The 19,216-nt window shown below is 40.8% G+C and overlaps 1 protein-coding gene across 1 annotated transcript in view; it reads right to left on the bottom strand.

Annotated features, from left to right (window-relative positions):
* PAK5 (p21 (RAC1) activated kinase 5) overlaps positions 1-19,216 on the bottom strand; it is a 325,437-nt gene that overhangs the window by 161,115 nt on the left and 145,106 nt on the right. The window contains exon 3 of the mRNA XM_064275780.1: positions 13,348-13,497. The gene's annotated coding sequence lies outside the window, so the exon portion shown is untranslated. The remainder of the gene's footprint in view (positions 1-13,347; positions 13,498-19,216) is intronic.

Raw genomic sequence — 19,216 nt, 5'->3', positions numbered from 1 at the left:
AATAAGAAATACCACCAAGAATAACAGTTAACAAAATAACGAGCAAATGGTTTTCTGTACCCATTGTACCTCATGAATTAGAATTTCCAGATAAATATGACTATGTATAAAATGTAGCCAAAAAACCAAACCCTTTACCAATTCCGACTCATAGCGACCTATGGGACAGGGTAGAACTGCTCCATAGGGTTTCCAAGGAGTGGCTGATGGATTTGAACTGCCCATCTTTTTGTTAGCAGTTGAGCTCTTAACTACTGTGCCACCAGGGCTCCAAAATGCAAACAAAAAATTAAAAATAGAATAAAAACTAGAATAACCCTATAGTTACATCTTTGTCATCTGTGAACTGACTAGATGTGGAAACTTGGTAAAGAAGGAAAACGTTTCATGGCTCATGAGACTTGAATTTTTTTTTTTTTTTTTCCTGATTATCCAAGTTAAGCAGCATCCCAGACATCTGTTCAACTGTTTGGGCCTAAAGAATTCCAGGATGTAGCAGCCATCGTCAGATCCCTGTGATTCAAGGAACCCTGACTGGCAGTTTTATTTGCTACCCATTATGCCAGTAAAATTCACCTTGCTTCTAAAGATAAGTGCTGCTACTCCGCTTCTGTCATTCTGGGTCCCATTATCCCAATGATATTAGTAAGCTCAATTCTTTGACAGCTTTACCGAACATCAACCCAAATCCATGGCTGACAGCCTTAACTGAGCCTTCCAAAGGTGCCACACCCCTCACCAGAGAACATCTTATTGTCTTGATGAAAGCAGTGTCCTCTGGGCCCTCTTGAGGAACACAGTAAAATGATAGACACGCAGATTATACCTAAATCCATTCTAACATCCACTCTAATAACTCTCCTCCCTGAGCTGTCTAACCCTTTTATCAACACTAGGCCAAAGAAGTTGTGGAATTTCCTCGCACTCATTAAAGGCCATCACAGCACACATGCTTCAAAGAACCAACTCAGAAAAATATCAAGATCAGCTCCAAGTGTCCTTGACCAAAAATTGAATCTGAAGTTATGAATGAGTGCCCCTATCTCCATGAATCCTTCTCCCATCCAACTTTTCTTTTTTTTCATTAATATTATATTGTGTTTTCGGTGAAAGTTTACACAGCAAATTAAGTTCCCATTTGACAGTTTCTATACAAATTGTTCAGTGACATTAGTTACATTGTTCACAATGTGTCCACATTCTCGTTAATTGCATTCTGGTCGTCGTGTTTCCAGGGCTCCAGTTTCCCTGTCCCCTTATCTTTTCATCTTTGCTTTAGAGTAACTGTTGAAATTGTTGACTTTTTGGTCTCATATAGATGGTTTTTTCATGGAGCACTGTACTCAAGGATATCCCCCCCATCCAGCTTTATATGGCATCCCCAGTCTAACACACTCAAGTCCTACTCCCACATGGGTCACCTAGGTTCTGATGGTATGTATTAGCAAGGTACTTCAGTTTTTCAGTGTGTAGGCTATTTCTTTCTGGAGAAGGGTGGATACTTCTCTGCTTTGATCATACTCTAGTAATCCCTTCGGAGGCATTGAACAGTGGAAGAAAAAGAACTTAAGAAGAACAAGCATCATGTTATGAGGCACCTGCTTTAGGTGTGATCCTTGAGCAGTCATTAAGACAGGGAGGATATTTTTCTCTATCAAGGGAGAAAGGATTATTTCTGCTTGCCAGGAAGGTTTGGGGGAATTTAGGGACTCAAGGCCTTCAAGCTCACCCACACAAGTGAACCCCTCCCATATCTCAGCATCCTTATCAGGGTCTTAAGTTTGAAAGAAGAGATCTTACAAAGCTGTGCACTTGGTCTCTTTTGCATCTCTGCCAACCTTGCAGTCAAATGCTAGACCTGAATTTCATCACAGTCTGCCCTGCAACTGCCAGAGATAAGTCTTTTTTAACAATGCCATATGCCCTCTGGCTTACAGAGCAAACCTTAAGGTGGCCATGAACTACCCTCAGCCTAACATTTTCCTTTTGCAGGTCAGAAGTAGCCACCCTACTCCACAATCCTTATGATTATAATGGCTTTAATGTTGACTGTGTGCTGCAGCTCTTTGATTTCCCAACACGTTTCCCTCCACCCAAGCCACATCCAAATTTACTACAGGTGAGAGCTTAAGTAATTGTTAGCATACTGCATGCCAACGTTATTTTCATCCTAATCTAAGACTAAAAATGTGGTCCCTATCACTTTTGGACAGGTGGGTAATCTAACTCCCAACCCCCCTCACTGGGTATCCTTTCTAGAACTACTTGTTTTAGCTCAGCTTCCTTAAGAAGCTGACCCCAAAGCAAGGATTAAGTGCCAATGTTTTAATGGGCATATGCATCCCAAGGTAGGAGACAGAAGAAAAGTGAGTGAGCAGGGAGGGTTAGGAAGCGATAGAAAGTGATAAGTTACTGCGTGGCCACTGCATCACCATGAACCATGAAGAAACACACAGCTTAGTAGCTTAGCCAGTGCACCTACTGGGTGACATGCGGCATCTCTGGACGTACTGTACAGAGAAATATGCCTTGGAACAGTCCATCAGAGGGACAAATGGAGAGTGAATGGCGAATGTATCTGCTTTGCTCTCTTCTCTCTCTTATATCCCGTAAAACAAATCTGCTAAGGATCTAATTCGGTGATTCTCAATTGGATATGATTTTGTCCCCCAGGAGGACATTCAGCTAGAGATATTTTTATGTCTATTAAAAAAAAAAAAAAAAACCGTTGTCACTGAGTTGATTCTGACTCATAGCAACCCTATAGGACAGGGTAGAACTGCCCCATAGAGTTTCCAAGAAGCTCCTGGTGGATTTGAACTGCAGACCCTTTGGTTAGCAGCCATAGCTCTTAACCACTGCACCACCAGGGTTTCCTTTTATGTCTATAGAGATTTCTTATTGTCATGACCAGGGGATGCTACTAGCATCTAGTGGGTAGAGGCCAAGGATACTGCTAAACATAAATGCTCAGGATAGCCCCTCATAACAAAGACATATTTGGTCAAAACGTCAAGAGCGCCTTTGTTGAGAAACTCTGATCCAGGTGTTGGTAAAGTAAAGAGAACCTGAGATGGCGTGAAAGATGGGTCTGACAGAACAACTCAACAGTAAAAAAGACAAAAGACATGAAAGGCATTTCACAGAAGAGAAAACACAAATGGAAAACAAAACATGAAAGATTTTGAACCTCATTAATAACCAGGGAAATCAAATCATGGTAAGAAACCATTTCACACTCGATCGGCAAAAATTAAGATATTGCAAGCATTGAGGAAGATGGATTTCAAAGAGAATTCTCATATACTGCTCGTTGGGAGTGTAAGTTGATGCCATCACTTTGGAAAATAATTTAGTCTTACCTGGTAAGCCCAAGACAGTCCTGTTCTAGCACTGAGAATGCTGCATTCTGGGAAACCCCTCTGTTCCAGGCAAACTAGGAGGGCTGGTTGCCTGTCTCACATCCTAGCCATCTATTCCTATGTATATAATTCCTATGTATATATAAAAAAAAATGTATATAGCCCTGACAAACTCCTGCACACATACCATGAGTCATATAAAAATGATAATATTATTCATAGTATAGAAAATTTAAACAACAGAAATGTCCATCCAGAGGAGAACTGATAAGTAAACTACAGTATATAAACCCGATGTAATATTATTAACTGTGAAAATGAACTACTGTTACATGCAACAAAATGGATAAATCTTAGAAACACAAATGTTCAATGAAATGAGCAAACATCATGTTGATTATATGAACACGAGACTATTAGTATAAAGCTCAAAAGGAAGCAAAAGTGATGGGCATAGAGATAAGTCATATTGGGTACAATTTTTTTTTTTTAAAGTAAGGAAATGGTACATACAAAATTTAGGATAGTGGTTACCTCTGGAGGTGACGGGAGAAGAAAGAATGGGGAGCTTCCCTGGTCCCAAATGAAAAATTAAGGAATAATTACGCCACTAGAGAGTGTTTATTCTTTGCATTTTGTAACTTTGTTGTGAGCTTTAACTACGTTATTTACTTTGTTTTGGTTGTGTTATTTTTTGCTTATTTTACCTCTTTGAAAAATAATCTTTGTCTCACTTTTCGGAAATAGGGAGCACAGAATCACCAAAATATGTGGGAAAGAAGAACGAATATAATGCATTCTCCAACCCAACAAGGGTAGATATTTTGGCCCGGGGTTTTCCATGTATGGGTCTTCCCAGCATTTATTTTCACCATCAAGTGCCAATTCTGCCTCCCAGGATCTTGAGATGCTAATGTCAGCCTGTTAAGCCTCACACTAAAATTTAAGGCACCTGCTGATCTGGGAGGTTACCAGGCTTAAAACTGAGGCCCCGGAGAACAATGAAAGTACCAGGGCTTTAAACTGGTTCGTTCCAGTTCGAACCCCTGCTGAGAATTTGCATTCCCACCCCAGGTATACTGAATCAGAATCTAGATTTTAACAAGATCCCCAGGCGATTCTTATGTATGGTAACTTTTGAGAACTTCTGCTGTACTAGTGCTTGTCAGAATTGGTCCCTAACCAGTAGCATTAGCAATTGCCTGGGAACTTGTTAGAAATGCAAATTTGAAGCAGGGGTTCAAACCAGACTGAACTGACTGGAAATGCTGGAAAGTACTTAGTTTAGAATAACTGTAGGCTAGGGCTGCTACAGTTATTATGAACAAGCTCCATACCTAAATCTGTCTTTAAGTCGAATTTGTACATAAATCAGAACAGTTAGGTCTGGTTCGTTTCTAATGTCAGTCAAACGTCTGTCTTGGTATATAGTATACAGAGTACCTTTCTATGAATAAAAAAATTAAGGAAACCCTTCTAGATGCACTAAAACATCTGTAACATAATAATAAAGTAATAATAATAATGTTTTGATGTGCCTCGCAAAGTAGTGCCCATGTGTTATTATGAACCATTGTATGTATCTTCTCCACAGCTGAAGGGCAAATGTTACCCAGGATGTTACCCAGAATGTTACTCAGAAGATTCTGTTCTATAAAATCGTTTTCTGCGGGGAGGATAGAAAATTATTTTATTTGAAGGAATGGTACAAATGGAAGAACTTAAGCGGATGTTTGGGTACAATTTATAGAAAAGGTAAAGGTAAAGTCAGCATACATGCAGTGTCTTAGTGACCACGGAAGTCGCCCGTGTGCCTATGGGGCAGCCAGGCTAAGGCTTAACTCTCTCCATCACCGTTTCCCAGGGTGTGCTTGTCAAAGTGATGCTCTGCCAGGCCAGATTCCGGGGCCCACAGCTTGCCCGAGGTGGTTATGTAGTCACCCAATTCCTTGAGGGATTTCACCTGCTCATTTAGGTAATGAGTCTCAATGAAGTCACACAAATGGGGGTCGTTCTTGTCAGTGGCCAGTTTGTGCAGTTCCAGCTGTGACTGATTCATACTCTTTCCCTAGTGTAATGCACACTCCATTGCATCAGCCCGCTCTCCCAGTCATCATGGTCTGGTTTCTCGATATCCTGAAGGAAGATTCCACCACCTCATTGGCTCTACGGCTTCACCGGTTTCTCAGCATGTTCCCTCTCCTTGTGAGATTGGTGAAGAAAATATGTGGCAAAATCCTTCATAAGCAATATCATTGCAGTCGAAGTAGTAAGACATGAACAGGTAGACGCAGGAGGCGTAGAGCTCCTGGCTGATCTGGCACTTGATGGAGACCTTGAGTCCTGATTGTAGCTATGGTGCACCTGCGAGGAGGATGCGGTGGTCATGGCCGTGGTTGAGGAGCAGCAGTGGGGGCCTTAGGGTGTCAGGGGGAGCCGATGTGAGGGGAGTGGTCAGTTGGAAGGAGGTTGGCCAGCGCCAGTTCTGTTCACGCACTGTTGAAGCAGGAGACCACGGTGACTCTGCGAAGAATGTCTGTGTTCTATAAAATCTTTGAGACCAATTACTTTACTGTAGACTCTGAACTAAAAAAAATCTGTGTTATACCACCAGTTGCATTTCTGCTGGGTTTTGAACCCTTCTCAGCTGAGGCAGGGAGGGTTGAGGGCAGGGAGGGAGGTGCTGGGGCCAGATAGTTCATTCCTCCATCACCTCTTCACCCGATCTGTCAACCCCACGCACCAACTATGAGGCCCCTGCCTTGGGGTGCAAGGGAGAAAATACCTTGCAGGATGTGTTAAGAGGGAGCCTGGGGTACAGGGGTTGGGAAGGAGATGCTGAGGGAAACCCAAGTCTGAAGTTCTTCATGGGCCAGGAAACCATATGCACATATAGTCGTCAGAAATCTAAGACTGGTCCCCTCTCTGCTTCCAACACCAAAAGGCCAAGAGTGGCTGCAACAGTGAAATCCCACGTGTGTAAGGTAGGGAAAAGAGAAGCCCAGAGAGGTGCTGTGCTGTGCAGCCCAGGGCCATTGGGATGGGGTGGGGCGGGGCTGGGTAAGGGGCTGTTGCAGAGGCCTGCCTTGTGCCCAGCATGGTGTCCTGCCTGGTTGTGCTCGTCATAGAGCGTGTCACCAGCATCCCAGCTGCTGGCAGCCACCATCTCAGGCACGCTATGTGAAGCAGAGTGGTGGTGTTTAGGGCACATGGGCAGTGGGGCTGGCCCTTTCCTAGTTCTGAGGCAGGCAGGTGCACGTGGGCTCTCTGCCGGCTGCTGTGTGCTGTGGCTGGGCCCAGCATATCGCAGGGGCCCACCCAAGGACCCACTGCAGTACCTGAACACTCAGGAAAAGTGTAGCCCGTCATGGGAACCTGGGGGCCCAAACACAGAGTTAGTGCTTTCCTGCTAGGCTTTACCGGAGCTGGTTCATAACTACAGGTTGTGGGTAAGTCAGACATTCCTAACCTGGGGACTACCTGTATTTAATTTACACAGTTCAGTCTCAGGGTGAAGAGATTCATAAGCTGAAAAATAATCACTTCATACACGTACCCCAACAGAAACATACATACACTGACCTCTGTATAAATAAATCCGTAAGTGTAAATGGTTAACGCACTTGGCTGCTAACTGAAAGGTTGAAAGTTCACTTGGAGGCACCTCAGAAGAAAGGCCTGGTGATCTACATCTCAAAAGTCAACCATTAAAACCCTATGGCGTACAGTTCTAGTCTGACACACATGGCGTCACCATTAATCACATCAACTCAATGGCAGCCAGTTTGGTTTTATGTCAATGAGGCCCAACTGCCTCACAGAGAGCCAGCCCAGAAATGTGGCCTTGTGAAAGTCTAGAGCCTTCCTTAGAACTTTAGTTTGGGGCAATAAGCCAAATCCTTCACTAGTGTCCACCAAACTCCACTCACTATGCTTCACGTGTTCATTGAAGGTGCATGATAGAGTTTCTGTGCATCATGCAGTCTGCACCATTCCCACATCTCCCTGAAGCCACAAACACACTCATGCTGAACAGTTCTTGCATTCAGGCCCACTCTCAACCTCATCCTTTTTTCCAAGGTAATTTCTTTCTTCTTTTCCCTTCCTCCCTCCCTGCCTTCTCTCCCTCTCTGCTTCTCTTTCTTCTTCCCTCCCTCTCTTCCTTCCTTTTTGAAGCAAACACAAATTCTACAAATACTCTTATAATTTTGTTAACTGCATTGCTACAGCTATCTGTCCATCCAACCATCCATTTATCTGTTGGACTAGCTTTGCTCATCTTCCCATTTGCTTACCATTTTTTCACAAACATATTATTCTGCCTGCAAATTATCATTCCTGTTCCCAGGGATGGATTACCCAACAAGCAAGGTATGCATGGGCTTTCTTACTAATTTGTAGTGCACAATTTCACCTGTTTTTCATGACATCAAAGCCTGCTGGAAATGATCCTTGGTCACACAATGGTTGAGCACTTGGCTGCTAACCAAAAGATTGGCGGTTCAAACCCACTCAGTGGCTCCAAGGGATTAAAGACCTGTTGGTCTGCCCCCCAAAAGATTACAGCCTAGGAAGGCTTTGGGGCAGTTCTACTCTGTCCTATAGTATCTCTATGAGTCAGAATCGGCTCAATGGCACATAACTATAGCCTGCTAGAGAATTAAAAAACTACATGAAAGAGGACTGAGTTGCTTTAGCCACATCCAGCCAATTGCCAGATAAGTGAGTGAAGCCACTTTAGACTATCCAGTCCCCAGCCAACCTGTCAGCTGACTGCAGATGAATAAACAAACCTAGGTAAGATCATTCAAGTGTAGCCCAGATCAGCAGAACTCACTCATAGACTCATAAGCAATAATACAACACATATTGTTCTAAACCACTGAGTTAGGGGGATATTTGTTATGCAGCAATAGCTAATGGATACACATCATATTTCTTCCTTGATTGTATTCAATAGCCACATCATACCTCCATTATAGCCCTTGTAATGATAACATGTTTCCTTGTCTTTCTCTTCTACCAATATGTGAGTTCCTTGAGGGCAAGGGCAATTTTTTTCTTTTTAATCCCCAAATCAGACCAGTGCCTGCAATAAATGGGCTGCAGCCGTGATAAGGCACCTGATCTGGCTTCCTTCTATTCCCTGTCTTACATCCCCATTCTTCTGGTATACGGGCATCACTTGCCAAGTAAACACTAGTATCCAAATCCTTGTCTCATGGTGTGCTTCTGACCTAAGACACTATTACTTTCTTTGACTTTATCCTTATTGCTTCAGAATCCCAACTCTTCTCCCAGAGGTATGGGAGATGGGGAATAGAAGGGGCACTTGCCTCTGGGCACAAGTCCAATGGGGCAACAGACGAGGAGTGTAATGGCATTCCAAGGCACCACAAATATGTAAGACATCTGACTGAGGCAGCCAGACAAGAGGGACACATATTTCTGCTGACACGTCACCACTATCAGTGCCTATTCATCTTGAAATTGGGATGGGTGGGCACAACTTAGAAACTGCTCCTGGACACTCGTTACCCTCACTATACCCCTGACTTCACAGACATTTTGATTTTGATTTGAAAAGCTTAGCCTTTTAATGATATCTCCAGCTAATCAAAGGTTGTATCCAGTCCAGTGGATGACAAGACCAATCACAGAATGCGGTGTATCATCTTTAGGTCTTCTCTGGCTTTCATCATTGCTCAATTTTCCATGTGTACAGTCATATATCACTTAACGCCTATGACACGTTCTGTGAAGTAAGACATTATGTAATTTGGACGTTGTGTGAATATTATATATTTAGCAAAGCTTTATGGGATACCTTTTGTTTCGCTTCCAAATCATTACTTCTCTTTTGCCTCTTGCAGCTGCTATCACTAGCACTGGTTTCGCTGCACTTGGGAGCCATAATACACTTCACGGTAATATTTTTGAAAGAAAATTAAGCAGAGAGATAATGGTACAACACTCGAGAGATGCGTGATACACGAGATTGGATGTTGCTGCTTATGAGTTGAAACACACACTTCTATATTGTAAACTTTTATTTGTAAGTAGGGAAGTTCACGTTAAAATAATGCTAGAAAATACAGTACAGTACGTACATAAGCCAGTAACTATGAAGACATACCTATTATAGATTATTTTTTTATGTACTATACCAGTATACGCCTGGCAGCGTGATCACTTTGTATACAAGAGACATGAGATACATGTGTTGTATTCTTCCATCAGGATTTCTGATCTCTATTATAACCTTCTCGGACCATGGACATATATGCAGTCAGATGTCCCCCGGATGGACATTATGCACTGGATAGGTGTATAAGAATCAAGTTAACTTGCAGGTGTGGGGTAGCTCTGTGCTTATCTTGAAGGACATCTGGAACCATAATATTGATTCTTGCCCAAGACAAAGGTGAAATGTACTAGCTAGTGGTTTATAATGTGCTCCTTAAAGTCCAAAACTCCCCTGAAGGCACCTTGTATCAGCTTGTCTCTGCTGTTTATTTCTAGAGTATAGATTGATGTTTTGCACTTGGCCACAAAGCCTGTTTTTTGCTAAGTGAGCTGTAGGATGTAAAACACGCCTCAGTAAGCTTGTGCTTTTGGCTTCCTTGAGACCATGGTATCTTACACACATCTTGGTGGTTGATGACCGGAAGATGAAGAGCATCGTTGCAACTGAAAAAGGACCCTGGAACTGTGCCTGTATGTCTCAGGCCTCTATGATGTTTGCTAGGTTTTCTTTCTCCTGCTGTACCACACCCTTTGCATTTATTATTGCCTAACTCTGGAATCTCATGAGTCCTTTCAATTATCTGACACTTTACAATTGCTGCATTGAGGTTGTTTTTAGGAGGGGCCTGGGGTAAGAAAGGAAGGGTTCCTATAGCACCCAAGTTTAGAACCATTTCAGAAAGTTGGGAATATTAGAAGTCAGGGCTCTGCGTTTTGCTGAGCTCTTTAAAGATTGATCAGCTGAGTTATCATAAATAATGATTCTAGACACAGTTTTGGGGTTGGTCCATGTTCCAACAGTGGCTGTTGGTTCTTGCAAACTTGGACCTACTTTCCCAGATCACCACATACATTCCTCATTCTCCCACCCTCCCATGTATCTCTGCACAATGCTCACATTCTCCACGACATGAAGCCTTCGCTGTGCAGAGCTTTAGTTCCCCTGGGAAACATTGCTTATACCTATATATTCTCATCTTTCTCAAACACCAATTTTAAGCTGTATTTTAGTTTTTTCTTCACTGTTCATCTAGAAATAACCCAGTATAAAAGTTTTAGTCCTGAAATCATAGTTGATTGACCTAAACTACTAGTCCTCAAAAAAACTCGTATATCTAGAGAGGGACCTTTCACAAAGGCTACCTCTCAGCAGCTTGGACAACAATGTTCTTAGAAGTTAGGAACCATACAGGAAGCAGAAGACTAGCTGCAAAAGCCTCAAGTCTCTGAATGCTACAAGATAACCTGCCTATCACGAAAAGTTTCAGGGTAAAATTTTGTTTCTTTTCACAATTTGACACTAGCCCCTTCTATGTTTCAGAAGCAGCCCCATAAATATATACATTGTAAGCAGTTTTTTGAAACATTGGAATAAATTACAATTTGACTACCCTGCTATAGTAAAGTCAGTTGTGACTAATGGCAACTCCATGTGTTACAGAGTAGAACTATGCAACAGAGGGTTGTCTTGGCTATAATATTTATGGAAGCTGATTTCTGGGCCTTTTTTGTGTGGCATTTCTAAGTGGGTTCAAACCACCGACCTTTAGATTAGTAAGGATGCACAAACCATCTGCAACACCCAGGGACCTTATAGTTTGATTACTGTATATTAAAACACAAATGACCAGCACCCATACTCATTGCCATTGAAAAAAACCCCGTCGATTCCATTGAGTCAATTTCAATTCACAGCAATCTTATAGGACAGAGTAGAGCTGCCCCATAAGGTTTCCAAGGAGTGGCTGGTGGATTTGAACTGCTGACCTTTTTGATAGGAGCTGAGCTTTTAACCACTGTGCTGCCAGAGCTTCAAAGGAACAGTACATCCTATATACATGGAAATAGAATTATATTTGGGGATTCATTTAGAGTAGTGGTGGTCCCCATGTTCACTGCAGCACTGTTTACAACAGCAAAAAGATGGAAGCAACCAAGGTGCCCATCAACAGATGAACGGATAAAGTAGTGATGGTCATCTAGTTTAAACTAGCTGGAGCAAATCCAAAATGTATTTCAAATTCGTCCACTTTTTGCCATGTCTGATGCCATGTCCCTAAACCAGCTCACCATCATCTCTTTCTGGGGGTGACAGCACTATTTTCCACTATTACTGAACCGTCACGCCTACAAGTTACTCACAATAAAGCAGAATTGTCTTTTGAAAATATAAGCTCCTTAACTCCTCTTCTAATGACTCTCCAATGGTTTCCCTCTGTGGTGGAGTAAAATCAAGACATTGTCCCATGCCTAAAAAGCTCTCCAACTTCATCTCCTACAGCACACATCTACAAGTCCTCTTATGGCAATTTCAGACTCGCTTTCTGAGCCTTGAGCATACCGATATGGTTCCTACTTTCGAGTATGTGGAAGGTCCTATCTTCAGGTCTTTACTCAGCTGGATCCTTTGCATTATTTAGCGTAGTTCAAATTTCTCTTAGTGATTTGCTCTGACACCCAAGCTAAAGTAGCCCCTCAATCATCCTATATCACAGTAACCTGTTTACCAGTTTCATACAGGTCCCTGGGTGGCACACACGGTTTGCACTCGGCTGGGAACTGAAAGGTTCCAACCCACCCGGCAGCACTGTCAAAATGCCTGGCGATCTCCTTCCATAAAGATTCCAAGACTCCAAACCAAACCCTTGAGTTGACTCCGACATATAGCAACACTATAGGACAGAGTAGAACTGCCCCGTAAGGTTTCTAAGGCTGTAAATCTTTACAGAAGCAGACTGCCGTATCTTTCTCCCATGAAGCAGCTGTTGGGTTCAAACCACCAACCTTTTGGTTAGCAGCCTAGTGCTTTAACTACTATACCACTAGGGCTCCCTTCTGTAAAGACTACAACTGAGAAAGCCCTATGGAGCAGTTCTATTCTGTAACACATGGGTTGCCAGGATCAGAATTGACTCTATGGTACAAGACAACAAAATGACCATGTTCCCAGACATTGTCAACACCTGCCAGTTTCCTTTTCACTTATTTACTTATTGTCTTGGTCATCTGGTGCTGCTATGACAGAAATATCACAAGTGGATGGTTTTAACAAAGAGAAATTTATTTTCTCATAGTCTAGGAGGCTAGAAGTCCAAATACAGGGTGTCAGCTCCAGGGGAAGTCTTTCTCTCACTTATGGCTCTGGAGGAAGGTCCTTGTCATCAGTCTTCTATGGCTGAGAAGCTTCTCAGCTCAGGGACCCAGGTCCAAAGGATGCACTATTCTTCTGGCACTACTTTCTTGGTGGTATGAGGTCTCCATGTCTCTGCTCGCTTCTTTCTTTATATCTCAAAAGAGATTGGCTTAAAACACAACTTAATCTTGTAGACTGAGTCCTGCCTCATTAACATAACTACCTCTAATCCTGCCTCATTAACATCACAGAGGTAGGGTTTACAATACATAGGACAATCACATCAGATGACAAAATGGTAGACAATCACACAACACTGGGAATCATGGCCTAGTCAAGTCGACACATATTTTTGGGGGACACAATTCAATCCATGACACTTACTTATCCCCTCCCACTAGAACGTCAATGCCTTCAAGGGCATAACTTTGGCTTTTTTTTTTTGTTCATCATTGTATCTCTAATGCCTAGAACAGTTTGTAGGCACATAGATGTCACCTAATGAATTTTTGTTCAATAAACAAATGTATTTTTCTTTTTCAGTATTACATTTAAATTTAAATAAAACTTAAAAGGGCAAAACCATAACATAATGTATCCCCTTACCTTTTTGGGGATGGCTGTAGAGGAATTAAAGACTCCAGAGAAGTGTGGCTATTTCTGTCCTGCAACTTTTCATTGGAGTTCTTCAGTTTTCTTCATTTTCCTCAGTGTTCATATTGGTAAGAGATGGAAACATCTCGCCACAGTGTATTTCTGTAACAAAACGTACCAACATGACTCAGAACTGCAACCAACATTACACTCTGTTTAAACATAAAATATATAACCTCGCTTACTTCCCATTCTCCTGCATGGTGTACATCATTTATTTATGGGTTCTATCATTTTCTCAGGCATGCAGCTACTGATAGCTATATTACTACCTGGATACCTGCAGGCGGCATTAGTCTCAGCACCTTGCTGTATCTGTGCCGCAGAACTTCTTATACTCTATGAAATTATTCCACTGTGAGTCCATTTTCCCAATAGATGGTGAGCCACGTGGGGGTGGGAATTGTGCTTTTGGTCCTTGAATCTTTTGCATAGGCATGCAAAAGCTGGGCTATGAATAAAGAAGACCGAAGAACTGATGCCTTTGAATTATGATGTTGGTGAATAATATTGAATATACCATGGACTGCCAGAAGAAAGAACCAATCTGTCTTGGAAGAAGTACAGCCTGAATGCTCCTTAGAAGGGAGATGGTAAGACTCTATCTCACATACTTTGACCATAGGGCATAGATCAGTCCCTGGAGAAGAACATCATACTTGGTAAAGTAGAGGGTCAGTGAAAAAGAGGAAGATCGTCAACAAGACGGAATGACACAGTGGCTGCAACAATGGGCTCAGGTATAACAACAAGTGTGAGGATGGCGCAGGACCAGGCAGTGTTTCGTTCTGTTGCACATGGGATCGCTGTGAGTCAGAATCAACTCAACAGCACCTAACAACAACAATACATGCATTATATTCTCTGGGTAGTGCAAATGGTTAACACAGTCAGTTGCTAACCAAAGGTTAGAGGTTGGGGTCCTCTCAGAGGTGCCTCAGAAGAAAGAGCTGATGGTCTTTTTCCAAGAAATCAGTCATTGAAAACTCCATGGAGCACAGTTCTTCTGATACCCATGGGGTCACGGTGAGTTAGAATCGACTTGACATCTATTCATTTAAAAAAATTTTTAATATAAATATTGGTGGAATTAAAGTTACATGTGGATCTTACAAGTTCTTAGCTTTGCTTCTGGTTCAGTACAGTATTACCATTTGCATGAGTAAATAATAAATAGTATTGATAAGGACAAAAGGGACTAAAAACACATTTTATGGCTTCATGAAAGGTCCAGGAACTGACAGCAATTATTCTGTCCTATTTTTTTTTTTATTAAAATACAAATTCCAGAGCCCAGTTCTTTTCTTCTGCCTCATATTAATCATTGCTCATCAAGTTTTCAGGCAAGTTCAAAGAAAATTTCCCTGAAAATAATTGTAGATTGATAGTCCACGCTGTCTGTTCTGGGACGACACAAATTACTTGCAGAACCCTGTTCCGCTTTTCTCATTGGATGATAATAAGAAATAGATGGTTTTATTTCATGAACTGCATCTGTTATCTGTAGGTATGCAATTAACACACTTAGGGGATTTGCATCTTCTGTATGAATACCAGTACACTGTGACACAAACAGTGGAGTGCTCATACTTTAAGTATTTACTTTGCTGTGCATTTGAAAAATATTTAAGACCCCCTTAGGGATATAAATTTATATTTTTGAGCTGTTGTAAAGATTTTCCAATAAAGTTGATCCCTGGATATTTTTAGACTGTGAATTTTAACCTTGATATATTTGTAAATTGTGGACCTTCTCGAAAGCATGTCCTATGTTTTAAACTATCATTGTTCAGATCAGTAGGATTTGCCGAAAAGCAGTGCTGAGCATAGGTAACAAAACATCCTAGAAGGGTGGTTTTGGAAACCCAGTTCTCCTTATATGCTTTCACTTAGTTCAAGGCTGGTTAACATATGTGTATAGATAATTTCCTCTTCGAATCTTGTGATATTGTCTTCATATGTTTCTAAGTATCTGAGGACAAATCCCCTTGTCAAGGAATGCAATTTCAGGATTGTGATATTCACTTGAGTCACTTGAGTCTACTGAGTAAAAATAAGATAATTCAATATATTTTATGAAAGTAATACCTTGATGCAGTAACCCAAAACTAATTAAATGCATCTTATTTATTTGAACACTTAATATCATTATATCATACTTTCCATATAATTAGCCAATATTTGCATTGAGTTTGCTTTGTAAGAATTAGTATTATTTTTAATTTCCTATCTACATTGCAACTAAGGAACCCTGATAGTGCAGTAGTTAAAACACTTGGCTGCTAACTGAAGGGTTGGTGGTTCAAACCTACCAGCTACTCTGTTGGAGAAAGATGTGCGATGACATATTGCAAATCACCAAATTAAAGAAATATGATATTTCATAAATGTACTTTAATACATGCCCTAATCATGGTAAGAGAACTCTCCTCTCAAGTTTCTATTTCTTTAAGCAAGCCACTAAGAAAGTTCAATCTATCTTTGATAAAACTATATTGCCATTACCGACTTATGAAAGTAAGCAGAATGTTCAGCAGACTATGTTCAGACAACAGCTATAACACTCTGAACTGCTGATAATACACATCTTAATATGAGGCACGGATGTCAATTAAACTTAATAGTTGCATTTACAACATTCAGTAGGAAGAGGTTGGCTTTGGCATCAACTGTGTAGCAGCACAATTTTTCTAGGAGCTTATTTACTTATCTAAAAAATAGAGATGGATACCATTTTCTGTAAAGAAGGGTTTTTAGGATAAAGTAGAAAGGGCATATGTAAAGTACCTGGCCAAAAGTGATTATTTAAAAAATGCTAGCTTTGATTTTTACTAAGTACAAAACCAACTTAAACAACATTTTAGGTAATTGGATTTAGCTCTTAAAACCAAAAACTGGTGACCTGCCTCATGTAAAAAAACTGAAAGAAAAAAAAGAAAGTTCTAGCTCACCCTCATTTTGATTTACAGGCAAGAAAATCATTAATATGGTTGTGATATTGATATAAATGTGTGTTATAAAAACAGAAGTATACCATCAGAGCAGCATAACTAAATTCTCTCATAAGTTTATGTTGCTTTTACATTTCATTTTCATAGATTCTTTGGTCATTTGTCCCCTCAAAACCAGACAGGTTGACCATCAGGTCCTGCTTTATATATGCATTAAAAAATATAAGAAACACATTAAAAACGGTGCCAGGTTATGAGATCCAGATATATTATTGGGCTCACTGATAAATTGCTAAAAACAAACAAACAAACAAACAAAAAGATCCAAACTCTAAAATTCCATTTTATGTAAAACAGAACAAAGGTTTACTATCAACTACACTACTGCAAAAAGAGCCCTAGCGGTACAACAGTTAAGTGCTTGGCACCTACCTGAAAGGTTGGCAGTTCAAACCCACCCAAAACATCCCTGGGAAAAAGACCTGGAGATCCGCTCTCATAAAGATTGTTGTTAGGTGCCATCGAGTCAGTTCTGACTCATAATGACACTATGTACAATAGAATGAAACACTGCCTGGTCCTGTACCATCCTCACAATTATTGCTATGTTTGATCCCATTGTTGAAGCCACTGTGTCAATCCACCTTGTTGAGTGTCTTCCTCTTTTTCTCTGGCCTTCTACTTTATCAAGTATGATGTCCTCCTCCAAGAACTGGTCCCTCCTGATAACACATCCAAAATACTTGAGATGAAGTCTCTCTATCCTCACTTCTGAGGAGCATTCTGGCTGTACTTCCAAGACAGATTCGTTCATTCTCCTGGCAGTCCATGATATATTCAATAGTCTTTGCCAACACCGTAAGTCAAAGGCATCAATTTTTCTTTGGTCTTCCTTATTTGTTGTCCAGCTTTTGCATTCAAGTGAGTTGATTGAAAATACTATGGCTTGAGTCAGACACGCCTTAGTCCTCAAAGTGACAGCTTTGTCTTTTAACACTTTAAAGAGGTCTTTTAAAAAGGCAGCAGATTTGTCTAATGCAATACATCCTTTGATTTCTTAACTGCAGCTCCCATGGGCATTGACTGTGGATTCAAGTAAAATGAAACCCTTCGCAAATGCAATATTTTCTCCATTTATCATGATATTGCTTATTGGTCCAGTAAGGAAGATTTTTGTTTTCTTTACGTTGAGGTGCAATTCATGCTGAAGGCTGTGGTCTTTGATCTTCATCAGTAAGTGCTTCAAGTTCTCTTCACTTTCAGCAATCAAGGTTGTGTCATCTGCATATCACAGGTTGTTAATGAGTCTTCCTTCAATCCTGATGCCACATTCTTCTTCATATAGTCCAGCTTCTCGGATTATTTGCTCAGCATACAGATTGAGTAAGTATGGTGAATGGATACAACCCTGACACACAATTTTCCCGATTTTAAACCATACAGTATCCTATTCTAATGACTGCCCCTTGATCTATGTACGTGTTCCACATGAGCACAACTAAGTGTTCTGGAATTCCCATTCTTTGCAATGTTATCCATAATTTGTTATGATCCACACAGTCCAATGCCTTGGCATAGTCAATGAAACACAGGTAAACATCTTTCTGGTATTTTCTGCTTTCATCCAAGATCCATCTGACATCAGTAATGATATCCCTCATTCCACATCCTTTTCTGAATCTGGCTTGAATTTCTGGCAGTTCTCTGTCAACGCACTGCTGCAACTGTTTTGAATTATTTTCAGCAAAATTTTACTTGCATGTGATATCAATAATATTGTTTTATAATTTCCACATTGTTGGACCACCTTTCTTTGGAACGACACAAATATGGATCTCTTCTAGTTGGTTGGCCAGGTAGCTGTCTTCCAAATTTCTTGGCATAGAAGAGTGAGCACCTCCAGAGCTGCATCTGTTTGTTGAAATATCTCAACTGGTATTCTGTCAGTTACTAGAGCCTTGTTTTTTGCCAGTGCCTTCAGTGTAGCTTGGACTTCTTCCTTCAGTACCATCAGTTATTGACCATATGCTACCTCCTGAAATGGCAGAATGTCAATAAATCCTTTTTCGTACAGGACTTTGTGTATTCCTTTCATCTGCTTTTGATGCTTCCTGCATGATTCAATATTTTGCCCAAAAAATCTTTCAATATGGGAACTGGAGGCTTAAATTTTTTCTTCAGTTCTTTCAGCTTCAGAAATCCTGAGCATGTTCTTCCTTTTTGATTGCACATTTCATTATAATACTCTGCCTGTCTTCTTGAGCTGCCTTTGAAATCTTCTATTCAGCTCTTCTACTTCCATCATTTCTTCCATTTACTTTTTCTACTCTATATTCAAGACCAAGTTGAGTCTCTCCTGAAATCCATTTTGGTCTTTTCTTTCTTTCCCACCTTTTAGATGACCTTTTGCTTTCTTCATGTATGATGTCCTTGATGTCATTGCACAACTCGTCTGGTCTTCCGTCATTAGTGTTCACTGTGTCAAATCTATTCTTGAGATCATCACTAAACTCAGTAGGATATACTCTAGGTGGTATTTTGGCTCTTATGGGCTTGTTTTAATTTTCTTCAGTTTTAGCTTTAAGTTGCATATGAGCAATTGGTGGTCTTTTCCGCAGCCAGCCCCTGGCCTTGTTCTGACTGATGATATTGAGCTTTTCCATCGTCTCTTTCCACAGATGTAGTGGATTTGATTCCTATGCATTCCATCTGGCAAAGTCCATGTGTATAGTCACCATTTATGTTGTTGAAAAAGGTATTTGCACTGAACAAGTTGTTAGTCTTTCAAAATTCTGTCATGTGGTCTCCAGGGTATTTCTATAACCAAGGGCATAATTTTCAACTAACAAAACTTTTTCTTTGTTCCCAAC

This window comes from Loxodonta africana, chromosome 24 (genome assembly GCF_030014295.1).
Source record: "Loxodonta africana isolate mLoxAfr1 chromosome 24, mLoxAfr1.hap2, whole genome shotgun sequence".
Lineage (NCBI taxonomy): Eukaryota > Metazoa > Chordata > Mammalia > Proboscidea > Elephantidae > Loxodonta > Loxodonta africana.
This window is presented reverse-complemented; position numbering and strand designations above follow the sequence as displayed.